This window comes from Xyrauchen texanus, chromosome 31 (genome assembly GCF_025860055.1).
Source record: "Xyrauchen texanus isolate HMW12.3.18 chromosome 31, RBS_HiC_50CHRs, whole genome shotgun sequence".
NCBI lineage: Eukaryota > Metazoa > Chordata > Actinopteri > Cypriniformes > Catostomidae > Xyrauchen > Xyrauchen texanus.
In genome coordinates this window covers 34,382,082-34,396,793 of record NC_068306.1, presented here as the reverse complement: position 1 = coordinate 34,396,793, position 14,712 = coordinate 34,382,082, and positions in this window count along the sequence as shown.

Here is a 14,712-nt window from a genome sequence, read left to right as displayed (position 1 = left end):
TATCACCTCACCATAGAAACGCCGCTCTGTTCACGCGAACGCCTCAAATTCAGCCGCCGCAACACGCATGCGCACAAACCAATTCACCTCAAAGTCGCTTTCAAGTCAAGTCAGTTCACTCGGTGGCCATCTTTGGAACGCTCACCGGCAGATATTTTCTATGCTAACAAGCGACATACAACTACAGCTGCTATTTTTGAATAGGGAAAGACCAAAACATTAAAAAGGTTGGTCAAAATTACGTTTAAGAAATATGTTTAAAATCAACAGTAAAATTTGACAACAATGGCATCATAAATTATGCTTCTTCATAGCTCAGATCACTCTAAAAACGCTATTTTCCAGGCTGGTTCAGCTAATGTGCATGCGCGTTCTCGAGTTACATCAGAGGCAACAGAGAGGGGTCAGTTCTATGAATGGGAGCCCAACGGCCAAAGGACGTAGAGAGGAAGTCTCGCCTTACAGGTAAAAGAGTCAATCACCTTTTAGATACAGACATCGCCTGTCAATCAACTCGAGTAAACGCATGCGCATTAGCTATACAAGCCTGCGATTGCTTTTTTATTATGCGTTTTTGCGCAATATAGAGGTGAAAAAGCAAACTTTACGCCACCAGTTTTGTACGATTTTACTGCTGATTTGAAATATGCTCTTTGATCATAATCTTGACCAACCGTTTTTGAGATTTCACTTTTCCCCCATTCAAGTAGATAGGACCTGCACTGTCATGACTGGAAACAGCTGCCCGGGAGCGTTCCAAAGATGGCCGAAAGTAATACTTTTTTGGTGTCCTGTAAGGTGGGACTTTCTTTTCTACATCCATTAGGCGTTCTAATTTCTCACATTCATTTTAACCCCAGTGATCAGTCTCTACTAAACTCATGTCAACGCGTTCGCTCGTTTACTGGAATGGGATTGGTCGAGCGCGGTGGCCCCGCCCTCCTTTTGCAAGTACGTATTTCTTCATAAACTCAAACTTTATTTGCATTTGTCTATGTATAAGAATGGGATGCATCCAACACAATATGTGTTAAGAGAAAATACTTAGAGGTTAACAATGATAAAATATCAGTGATAAAGGAATGGCAATATTGATAAAAATATAATAATATTGGGAATTTGAGTAAATGTGGAAAGCTTTAAAGGTTAATAGTTTTTACAAGTTTAGGGTTCCGTTTTTGGATTTCTGAAAGAGTTTCATTATATCTAGCCTATATCCAGGGCTGGACTGGGAAGAGAAATCGGCCGGGGATTTTACATAGCAACTGGCCCAAAAGTTGGGGTTTCACGGCCGACCAGTTCGTGGCTCGGTTCTCCCAATCGGCCCCAATGTGCATCGGCCCACTGGGAAAATGCCCGTTATGCCAGATTACCAATCCAGCCCTGCCTATATCCAGGGTTGGGGAGTAACGAAATACATGTAACGGAATTACGTATTTAAAATACAAAATATAAGTAACTGTATTCCACTACACTTACAATTTAAATTATTGGTAATTTGAATACAGTTACATTCAAAAAGTATTTTGATTACTGAAGAGATTACTTTGCATTATATTATCATTTGTTTCATTTAATATTTAGTCCTTTCAGATGAAAAACATTTATACATATAAATGATGTGATCCAAAGTGCATTTGAACAGCGGTGAAACACTTTCTTAAGATATGTTACATTCATACGAGCAGACAGAGAAGTACATTTGAAGTAAGTTTGGAGCAGAAGAAATAGAAATAAACCTTGTGTAAATTGTTAGTTTTCTATCCATTTTACATGCATATGTTACCAGACACAATCATGTTTTTTATCAAGAAAATTCACGTTGGATCATAATTAATTTTTTCTAGTAAGATCTTTGATATTAGAGCAAAAATCATATTCTTGATAATAATCTTTGTATTGTTTCCTGTAAAAAATAAATAAAAATAAAAAATCCTTAAAACAAGATCGATTTGATGTATCTTGTTTTAGAAACAACATTGCATAAGATATTTAGGTTTTTCAGAGAATGTATTTTTAACATGTGTATTTTGTCTTGGCAGAGTTTTTATAGTCAAAACAAGTGAAAAAAAATCTACCAGTGCCGAAGATGTAATCCAAAGTATTTAGAATACATTGCTGACCTCGAGTAATCTAACAATATATGTTACAAATTACTTTTACAGCATATATTCGGTAATCTGTAGTGAAATACATTTAAAAAGTAACCCTCCCAACCCTGCCTATATCTCATATATAACCTGTCATTTACTACAAAATGTATTCTTTTGTTGTAGTCTAACTTTTTAGACTAACATTTTATCCAATTTTAAGTCTATTCAAAATGAGATTTAAATGTTTCCAATTGAATCTTTACAGTATGCGTTTATAAAAAATTGTTTGGATGTATATATGAATTGTGTTTACTGGACAGTATCTATAAATGAGCTTGAAAGTGTAAGTACATACTTGTTAACTCATTGCTGCAACAAATGTACTGACAACGATATTTGGGTACTGATGAACACACTTGCATTGCTTAAGTAGCCTTTCTTTTTACATAAACAGTGTTTTTAGTCTTGAGAATACTATTTGCTTTGTTTTGAATGCTGTTAGCCTCGTTTTTTCCATTCCTGCTGTTACATTAAATGTGTTTGAGACGTTTTAGTATGAATTTGTGGATTTGTAATTTTTCTCTCCATTTCCAGACATACTGATCGCCTGATATAAAGCGACCCCTTGTGGTAAATATAGTACAATTACACATCAAATCTCCAATATTAAGTCTATTATTAGACCTTGATTGAAAACCATTTAAATTGACAAAAATTTGACTGAAGCCAAGTCAAGTCAAGTAATATTTATTTGTATAGCACCTTTCACAACACACATCATTTCAAAGCAGCTTTACAGAAGATCAAGCATTAACAGAAAATGAAACTGTAATATCTATAATGTCTTAGTCATCATTGTGTAGTTTGATAAAATATGATTGTGAATTGTGTTTAAAAATAAGTAATTAAATGATAATTGTATTAATAACCCCAGTGAGCAAGCCAAAGGCGACTGTGGCAAGGAACACAAAACTCCAGAAGATGTAGATTAATGGAGAAAAATAACCTTGGGAGAAACCAAACTCTGGCTGGTTTCCCCTCTGGCTAACATCATGAATATAATACCAATATTACTTATGTATAGTGCAAGTCATGGCTTAAAATTATTAAAATAAGTAAATGTTAAGGGTCAGTGTTTAAACATAGATTTTGAATGAACTGTAAGATTAATGACCAATGTCTTTGAAGTCCATCCTGGATTAGCTGCAGAAGTTCACATAGATGTAATTGTCCTTTGTTAGTTGGCTGATGAAGGCTTTTGTTGGCAATACATTGATAGTCTATATGTATTCAATTTCAAGAGCATAGTCTATCTTTAGACCGAGGTGATGCAGGCAGAGATCAGTGAGGTGCATCGCAGTTGAACCTGGCTGGTAATTTTGGTGAGGTCCATCCTAAATCCAAGGTTCAGCCAATGGCATATGAAGTATCCAATGTCTTATGGTTGGAGTTGGCATCAGTTCATCCTCTGAAGTTCATCGTAATTGACTGAAGTGATGTTTGGCTGGCACCGACTGCTATTAGTCATCATCGCACAGCGACACAAAGCAGGAAGCTTGGAGCTTGATCCAACCGGTTCTGGTGGCATTTGTGACCTCAGGATAGGAGTCCCGTGGTTGAGACAGGGAAACAAATAAAATAATATTAGCATAGATGCCATTCAATTTATTACAGGGTTATAGATCATGATCACTGTTTCTGGTTCTGGCAGACCTAACTAAAGCAGCCTAATTGTGTGTTGAAGGATAAATTAGGTGTATGTCTGGCTAAATAGATGAGTCTTTAGTCTAGACTTAAACTGAGTGAGTGTGTCTGCATCTCGAACAGTGTTAGGGAGACTATTCCATTGTTTAGGAGCCAAATATGAAAAGGATCTACCTCCTTTTGTGGATTTTGATATTCTAGGAACTATTAACAGACCATAATTTTGTGATTGTAATGAATGTGACTGAATATAGCATGGTAGAACGTAACTTAAGTACTGTGGATCTAGGCCATTCAAAGCTTTGTATGTTGTTAACAGAATGTTTTAATTAATACAAAATGTAACAGGTAGCCAATGTAACGATGATAAAATGGGGCTAATATGACCATATTTCTTGTTTCTCGTCAGCATTCTAGCTGCTGCATTTTGAACCTATTTATTTATTTATTTATTTATTTATTGATCCTCCCAGTAATGCATTACAATAATCTAGTATTGAGGTCAGCAACAGAGAGCATGTGTTGTAATTTTGCAATATTTCTTAGGTGGAAGAATGCTGTTCTACATACACTGGTAATTTGATATTCAAAGGATGTATTGGTATCAAATATAATACCTAAGTTCTTTGCTTTTGAAGACGATGTAACAGTACACCCATTGAGAGTCAAATTATATTTTAGCAGCTTATTTATAGAGGTTTTTGGTCCAATAATTAGTACCTCTGTTTTGTCGGAATTGTGTAGAAGGAAATTTCTGGCCATCCGATCATTGATTTCATTGATACACTCTGCTAATTTGGAGAATTGTGAAATCTCATCAGGCTTAAGAAAAATAAAGTTGGGTATCGTCGGCATAATAGTGGAAACTTATTCCAAGATTCCTGATAATATCTCCCAGGGGAAGCATTTACAAGGAGAAAAGCAGAGGCCCTAAATAGGTCTGCTAAATAGGACCTAAACCATGCTAATGCAGCTCCATAAATGCCAACATCATTTTCTAGCCTATTCAAGAGAGTTTTGTGATCTATCGCGTCGAATGCAGCACTAAGATCTAAAAGCACTAGAAGTGAAATGCAGCCGCAATCAGATGATAAGAGCAAGTTATTTGTAACTCTAATAAGTGCAGTCTCTGTACTGTGATGGGGTCTAAATCCTGACTGAAATTGTTCATATATACTATTTCTCTGTAGAAATGATCATAATTGTGAGGATACTGCCTTTTCTAGTATTTTCAAAATAAAGGGAGATTTGAAATCGGCCTATAATTAGCCAGTTATCCAGGATCAAGTTGTGGCTTCTTAATAAGTGGTTTGATAAAAAAAAACTTTCAAATGGCAGTTGGGACATGGTTCTGAAATTACATTTATACCTCTTTTAAGAGCTTAGTTGGTATTAGATCTAACAAACATGTTGTGGCTTTTGATGTTTCAATAAGTTTTGTTAGCTCTTTATAACCCATGACAGCGAAGGATTGAAGTTGCACGTGAGGAAAATTATGAGACACTGTTTTCTGAGGTACTGTGACAGATGATTGCATAATTCCAATTTTATTTCTGATTATTTCAATTTTATCAGTAAAGAAATTCATGATGTCATTACTCTTGTGCTGCGACGTAATATTTGGTTCTGTTGAGGATTTATTCCTAACCAATTTAGCCACAGTACTGAATAAACATCTAGGATTGTTGTGGTTATTTTCTATGAGTTTGTTCAAATATGCTGACCTGGCAGCTTTTAGTGTTGCTACAGACACTATCCTTCCACGCCTCTAATTTTGTATTCTTCCACTTGTGCTCCATTTTCCGAGCTGCTCTCTTGAGAGCATGAGTGTGATCATTGTACTATGGTGCAGGGCTTTTTTCTTTAATTTTTTGTAATCAAAGTGAGGCAGCACTATCAAGAGTGCTAGAAATTACTGTGTATTTTCTGTTATTTCATCAAGTTCTTCTAGGCTTTGGGGTTTACTGAGTGTATGAGATAGATCTGGAAGATTGTTAGTGAAGCTATCTTTAGTGGTCGAAAGAATAGATCTACCTGAACGATATCAAGCTGATCGCAGCATACAAGAGATGAGGTAATGATCCGAGATGTCTTCGCTCTGTGGCAGAATTTCAAAATTATAAACAACAACTCCATATGACAGAATTAAATCTAGCATATGATTATGGCGATGAGTTGGTCATGTTGCATTTTACAAGAGAATTGAGAATATCAATAAATGCGAATACCAATGTGTCATTTTCATTATATATGTAAATGTTGAAGTCACCAACAATTAAAGCTCTATCTACAGTAACTACAAGATCTGATAAAATATGTGCAAATTCACAAAGGAAATCAACATCAGAACAAAACTCACGTTATTCAGTGTTGCGCCACATTACAATTTTGGTGGGAATAAAAATAAAGGTGGTGAGGGATAGACATATGCTACAGTCTCTTCAAACGAACAGACATCTTTCTAAAAAATTCAGTACACACACACACACAAAAAAAGAAAACCCCCAGAAAACATCCCAGATAGCGCATGTACATCTCTGAGATGTCTGTCTTAGATCTTTTTATCAGGAAAGGATCATATTTTAATCAACATCTACTAAACGTCTTAAGATCAGATTTACAAACATTCTAAATGAAAACGTCTCAAAGACATCTGTCTTATTGACATCCGAGACATACTTATTTACATACGTCTTAAAGAGACTGTAATTCTGTCCCTCACAGCCTCATTTTCATGCACGTTGCAGACTTCAATCAAGGTTATATGGTGCTGCATAAGATCTGTAGTTTCAATATGTTGTTTTCAGAGATTACTGACTTACATATGACAGTACAAAGCTGCAAATAAATAAACTACAATGTAGAATTCCCTTACAAAGGTCTAGCATGGTGGTGCCATGGTACAGTGATGGAATCAGCTGGTAATACCATGGTCCTTTGAGGTTTATCATATTATTTAATAATTAACATATCATGTACTTTGAGTGAGGCATGTACCACAGCCTCGTTTTCATTCACGTCAAAAAACAAAGATGGCGCTACTGTGAATAAAGACTATTGCACCATAACAAGAAGTTATTTAAAGAAGTTAAAATTGTCAAATGCTTTAAAAGATATAAAATCAAATCCCTTTATTGTCACTCAACCATATACACAAGTATACACAATTGGGTGACCACTAATTAGATGTGCCTAATTTGTATATTTTATTACATGTAAACAGATTTTATTAAAATTAATTAAAATGTGTTGTTTTATTAAGAGTAAACAGATCATTTGTAATATTTAATAAATGCATATTCAATAATATGTGCCTAATTTTCATATTTTATTACGTGTAAACATTTAATGTCACTAAACTAATATTTAATAAACTGTGCCTAATTTTCCTATGATATAAAGTGTACTTAGAATGCACTAAGAAAAAAAGCACTTGAAAGTCGCTTTGAATAAAAGCATCATAAATGTAAACTTGGGTATGTAATTATAAGGCACTATAAATGTGGCTTAAGTATTATTTTAGGGACTACTGTTTATTCATATTATTGGCCCTTTTTACTCTCTTTAGTACTTTACCTTTGCTCTCATAATTCAAAATGCCCACTGAGTTTGAATGAACAAGAGTACAGTTGAAGTCAGAAGTTTACATACACTTAGGTTGAAGTCTTCAAAAGTAACCACTCCACAGATTTAATATTAACAAACTATAGTTTTCACAAGTTGTTTAGGACTATTACTTTGTGCATGACATGAGTAATTTTACCAACAATTGTTTACAGACAGATTGTTTCACTTTTTGTTGACTGTATCACAATTCCAGTGGGTCAGAAGTTTACATACACTAAGTTAACTGTGCCTTTAAGCAGCTTGGAAAATTCCAGAAAATTATGTCAAGCCTTTAGACAATTAACCAATTTGCTTCTGATAGGAGGTGTACTGAATTGGAGATGTGCCTGTGGATGTATTTTAATGCCCACCTTAAAACTGCCTCATTGCTTGACATCATGGGAAAATCAAAAGAAATCAACCAAGACCTCAGAAAAACAATTGTGTACCTCCACAAGTCTGGTTCATCATTGGGAGCAATTACCAACCTCCTGAAGGTACCACTCTCATCTGTAGAAACAGTAGTACACAAGTATAAACACCATGGGACCACGCAACCATCATACCGCTGAGGAAGGTGGTGCATTCTGTCTCCTAGTGATCAATGTAGTTTGGTGCAAAAAGTGCAAATCAATCCCAGAACAAAAGCAAAGGACCTTGTGAAGATGCTGGAGGAAACAGGTAAACAAGTATCCATATCCACAGTAAAACTGTTATGATTCAGACGAGGAGTGAGGATCTAAATGCAGTTCTTTTAATAAAGGAACAAATGGTGAACAGGATAACTAAACAATACAGGGAACAAACAAAACATCCACGAGGGGTAAACAAAGTATAAACATGAGAAACATCCACGGAGAACACAGGCAGGAGAAACATCAAGGACAACCATAACATTATTTGACAACCGACAATGAATGAACAAACAACAGGGTTTAAATACAGAAGGGTGATGATTAAATTACATAGAGGTGAGAACAATGACACTGGCAGTGATGAGGGCAGGGGATTATGGGAAGTGTAGTTCGGGACAGGTGACAGGGGAGAAACACTGAATCGTGACAAAAACGAGTCCTACATTAAAAATTAAGAGATATCAAGATATCAGCCAGGAAGTTAAAGCTCAGTCTTTTTTAAAATTGGTCTTCCAAATGGACAATGACCCCAAGCATGCCTCCAAAGTTGTGGCAAAATGGCTTAAGGACAACAAAGTCAAGGTATTGGAGTAGCCATCACAAAACCCTGACCTCAATCCGATAGAAAATTTGTGGGCAGAACTGAAAAAGCGTGTGCGAGCAAGGAGGACTACAAACCTGACTCCTTTACAACAGTTCTGTCTGGAGGAACGGGCCAAATTCCAGCAACGTATTGTGAGAAGCTTGTGGAAGGATACCCAAAACATTTTACCCAAGTTAAACTATTTTAAAGGCAATGCTACCAAATATTTACAAAGTGTATGTAATTATCTGACCCATTGGGAATGTGATGAATGTATTAAAAGTTGAAATAAATAATTCTCTCTACTATTATTCTGACATTTCACATTCTTAAAATAAAATAGTGATCTTAACTGACCTAAGACAGGGAATGTTTTCTACAATTAAATGTCAGGACTTGTGAAAAACTGAGTTTAAATGTATTTGGCCAAGGTGTATGTAAACTTCTGACATCAACTGTATGTTCAGGCTTTGAAGCTTTACTCATGGAGCTAAATGATGTCATTGTGTCCAAGTCACCTTGTGATCTCTTCAGAGCAACATTTCTCAGTTCATCTAAGTGATGCGCAGAAATTTCATCAACTTGCGTCAGTAGGGGAGAGAAAAAGACTTGCATTGCATATAATATCATAAGCCATATTGCAGGTGAGGGTAAAAATAAAAAATATTCTAAGGGTTACATGACAAATATCAGTGTTTTATAAAAGTATGTCATAATAGAAAAGAATGTACTTTCTTCCTGGACATTTTACATAAAAACATTTTACACAGTATGATTCATATGAACGGTTTGAAAACACCATATGTTGAATATCAGTTTCTGAATGCTTTAAATGTACAGTATATTAATAATAAATTCAAAAGGATTTTTTTTGGATCAGAGATTGAAGTGATAACACATTGTTTCCAGTATGCAAAAGCATGAAAAGTGTTGTTAAGTAAGTGTTAAGCTCTGGCCAGTGAAGATATTCCCTGTGTTCCAAATTATGCATGATACCTTCTGAGGGTACTTCGAAGGGAGAGCAATACTTTAAGTTGTTCTAAATAGAACTTTCAACAAAACTGACTTAAAAAGTTCAAAATGCCATTCCCAGAAATAAATAATTCTTTAATTAACCTTAATTTTTCCAGTTTTGTAACCATTTCAAACTTTATCCTGTCACAAATGATTGCCAAATCTATTAGAATTATTACTGCATTTGAATTTGCTCTTTTGCAATCACACATATGTTAGCTGTAATTAGTTTAAACAGTTTTATGTTATGTTATTTTATTATTTTATTTTATTGCATTGCAAATTTACAAAGCAAGACAGAGAACATTCCAACACCATAAGACACAACCACCAAGATGAACACTACATGTGATTGGGGGATAAAATATTTATTTAAAAAAAAAAAATTTATTTTATTGCAAGTTTACAATACAAAACAGGGAACATTCCAACATCAAGACACAACCACCAAGATGAACAATAATATTTTACTCTATCTTATTTTATTTTATTTATAACTACTAAGATAAACACTAAAAGTAATTGAAAATAAAATACATTTGTATTATTTTATTTTGTTTAAAAAACATTTATATTTAAGTGCAATAAATACAATAAAACTAAGAAAAATTTGTTTAAAAACTAATTAAATTGTTTAAAAAAAATCAGTTCAAGTATTAATACCTTTTATGTATTCATATGAATAAAAAATAAAATGCTGCCAATTCTGCGATCATTACACACTGCTGTTATATTTGAAATGTGGAGACCTTTCAAATCAAATAAAATGCAAAAACAAAAAGGTGTTGAAAGTAAATGATAAGATTACAGTTTTATACAGATTTTAGCTTTAAAAATCACCTATTGGCTATAACTCACAATATGGGATAAATATTATACCTGTAGTGCCAGGACCGGTAAGCACTTCACAAGCTTGTGAGCTAGTGAATTTGGCAGTAAATGCTCCTTTTGCAAAGGCAAACAAGCTCATATCTTTGTAACTTGTGGGAGGTCAGTTATCCCAAAAGTACAGATTACCTTCATTGAGTTTACTGGCACTGGCTCATCTGGGGTGGGGAGAATACGCTGTTTTTTTTTCTTTGCTTTCCAATATAGATACATTGAAACCACAAATCTGCCCCTATGCTTTTGAGCTGAGAAAGTTTGGGGGTAGTTGAGTTGCCTACTTTACTGAAACAGCTTCTTCATTTACACTGTTGTTTTTGTTTTCTCTTTTTTCCTAAACATAGGATAAACTAATCCCCATACAGCCCAATTGTATTTAAATGCAGCCAATGTAAACAAAAATATAGTGAAGTTAAAAAGTTTTAGAAGAGTATTTTGGATTCTATTCTACTGAATGCAGTTCTTATTTGTAATTCTTGGCAAAAAAATGGAGAACTGTTCAAAATGGTACAGATAGAATAAGAGGTGACCAGACTTTGTTTGACTTTATTAAGGTCCTTTCTCCAAGGCAAAATCAAAGACAATGCGCAAGTAAACAAACAAAAAAAGGCCCCGCCTACAAGTAAGCATGATGGGTGGTGATGAAAATTGCTCTGACTTCCTGTACACCTCACTCGCAAACTTTGCGTCGACTTCCTGTATACCACACTCCCTCTTTTAGATAGCAAGGTCCTTTATGATTCACCAAAATGTTTATGCAAATAGGAGCCTTAAAGGGGACAGTTAAGGTTAGATTTGTGCAAAATGATGACATCAGTGCAGAATCTACAGACGGTCAAATAAGTAACATGAACATGAGATACAGAATGAGGTAATGCTCTCACGCACATCTGCCATTAGACAGAACAGTTTCATATTCTTTTCTTTCTGTTCAATATGAGAGAACATTAAAAGTGCTCTTCACATCACGTCACATCAGGTTAAGTTCATGAACAGACAAACATTAGATTTTGTTTTTGGTAATCTGTAAAACATATAGATTCTTATAAGCGAATCCAATAATGAAATAATTATAATGAAATCAATAATGAAATTCGAATTAATTTCTTTACAAATGAGAATGAAAAATAATATAGCTCATTATCTCTTTAAATCACGATGAAATGTTCTTTCTTTATTCCAATGATCCAATAAAAACAGAATACTGTGAAATCATGTAATTTCAATATGAAAAAATCATATATAATAAAAAAATGTATTGATAAGTTTTAATCATTGGGAATATTTTATTTTAAATTGTAAAATAGTAATTATTTGTGTGTATATATATATATATTGTTTTTTAATATTATAACATATTCTTCTCTTTTCAATAAAAATGTGAATGCATTCATATCATTTGATTTCTACACTGAAAAAAGGTCACATAAAAAATGTGCTTCATGTGGTAACATCTAAATTAACTAGATTAAGTAAAAAAATATTATTTAATATCACTGAGTCAAAAATAAGAGGTTATTATTAGTTTATTTCAAACAAAAAATTATAAATAATTAATAGGTTACAGCAACAAAACTGATGTTAATATTTACATCAGGTAGAAAAAGCTCCTAAAGGTAACAAATTAATTTAATCACATTTTGTCAATATTCATCATAATACTAAAAATCTATTTTGCATCTACAATTAATAAAAGATGTTCCACTATTCATTTAATACAAATTAATCTTCACTTGTTTTTAAACCAGTCAAAAATATCAGCACAAATCGCTGCATGAGATGTATAAAACTAAACTAAATATTCAAATTTGAGTTTTTTTAAGTAAACGATTCATCCTTTTTATAATTATATTAATTTATAACCTTAGAGATTACAAAATTAAATTGGATAGAAATGTGTTATGAAACTGAAACAATCTTAATATTTATTTGACTATATACTGTATATAGAGAGTTATATTAAGATATATAATTTGAGTGGTGCAGTTATATTTTTCTTTTATATAATTTTGCTATATCTTACTCAAATGTCTTTTTAAATATTTCTATTGTTTAACAACTTTATTGTGTAATAATGGACATCATGACCAAGACCAATATAATCTCACTTGTGAACTGAAATATTTCAATCTAGAGACCTAAAATGTTTCTCTTTTTTTCTTGATATTACAGAACAACAACATTTTTCAAATATCTCAAATTGTTTTAGACCAAAAAGAAAAAATACACATGCGAAAGCTGAATTATGACAAAGCATGGACTTTCCCAGCTCCACATGAAAAACTGGGCTTTACTATGACAGATTGAATCATTATGTCTATATTCATCAAAAATCTGCAAGTGCGCAAGAGATCCTTGTCCAATATTGTCTGCGAGATGGTGCTTGTTGAAAGTATGAGATCTACAGGGACTGTCCCTTCTATAGGTGACTAACACACAATTCCCAGCCAGGTGAAGGGACAGACCCAGGGGGAATTTATAGAGGGCTACTGATAAACCCTGGCCAGCCGAACGCCCTACACACTGTCTAAACGACGAAGAGAGGAACACACTGGTCTCTGACATGCAGACACAACACGCTGTAAAGCTCTTCAGCAAGCGAGGAAGTCACTTTTTTCTGTATTCTTAGAATTCGGAGTAGACTACAGTAGGAGGAAGGATGTGGAGCAATCGACAGTTTGTGTGAGCCGTCAAGTGAGGAGTACATTGGATATTGCAGGTATGCTTCTGAGCTGACAAACCTCTTTGTTAGTGCTTCAACAGGTCTGTTAGAGAGCTCAGAGTCACGCAAGAACATATTCGCAAAAACAAAAATGCTGGATGAAGATGAAAACACTCTCGAGGATGAAGTAAGTACTTTCAAGATGGACTAAGTGACCTATACATCAGTGAAACAACAGTGTCAAATTAGTTTTTATATCATTTGCAGCTTTGGTTCCTATTGATTCCAGCAAAACACACTTGCATCATACTGTGTGTGAACAATGGTAAAGATCTTTCATGGAGAATGCCATATGAACATCATAAACAATGTTTCTAGTGCAAAAACTCTGTCAAAAATATTTAGACTAACCAATTAAGTTTGCACTTTTCTGTAGAGTTTGTATCCAGCAAGCGTGGACTCTTTTGGGAAATAACCTCACACTTTGCATGCATAATAAGGACATGGTATTCCCCCCAACAAACACCATCGGTTTCACTTTTGCTGAAGAGCTCTATAGAGAAAGCTGACTAGATATGATACATTCATGACTTAGTCAAAGTGGATTAGATCAGTGGAATTTCCAGCTTTCCCTGTTAAATATTTTACAAAAAATAAATAGATTGTGACACAATTATTGCATGTTGTTATGCAGTTTTGAATGAATGAGAAAATGGACTGCACTGATGTCGTTTGCTCACTCAGTACTCAGTGTAGAATCTGTTTGCTATCAAAATGCAGCTACATCTGATTACTGGGTCAGTAAAGATATCACACTCCTCAACATGATGGATTCAACTACTGGATACACTTTATCAGCATGTATGGATGGTTCCATGAAAAAACTTCAACATCCAACCATCCCATTTCACAAAAGGATCTTTGTGGTGGATAAAGGTTCTTCAAAATATAATGCTGAAAGGTTCTTTGGGGAACCAAAATGATCCAAAAAGATATTGCATTGCTATAAAAACCCCTTTTTGGAACCTTTATTTTTATGAAAGGTTTTATGTATAATGTTCAAAATAAAAAACTAGAAATTGTTTTGGAATTTCTTTCTTTCTTTCTTTTTGACTAGCACATGAATGGACTGACCAGTACTATATAATATTATGCTTTATATACGATATACACAGCTCATTTCATTATTGTAGACAAATGTTGTAACTAAATTTACACTGTAATTGTCTTTGAACATTTTGCTGTAACTGTGTACAGCATCACTCTCTGGAATCTCCAGAATCTTCCAAAGATTCAATCATATGAATTATTGAATAAGAAAAGATGAATCCAACTTAGTGAACTTCAGCATGAAACACAGGATACATTTGAGGCGTATACAGTCACATTGAAAGTCCTAATCTTTCAAAAAAAGAGTTAAAGGTTCTTGAATGAATTTAGGTGAGTAGATCTTTAATTTATTGAAGCATCTTTGAAAACGTTTTTTTAGGTAACACTTTACAATACAGTGCCATTTGTTTACATTAGTTA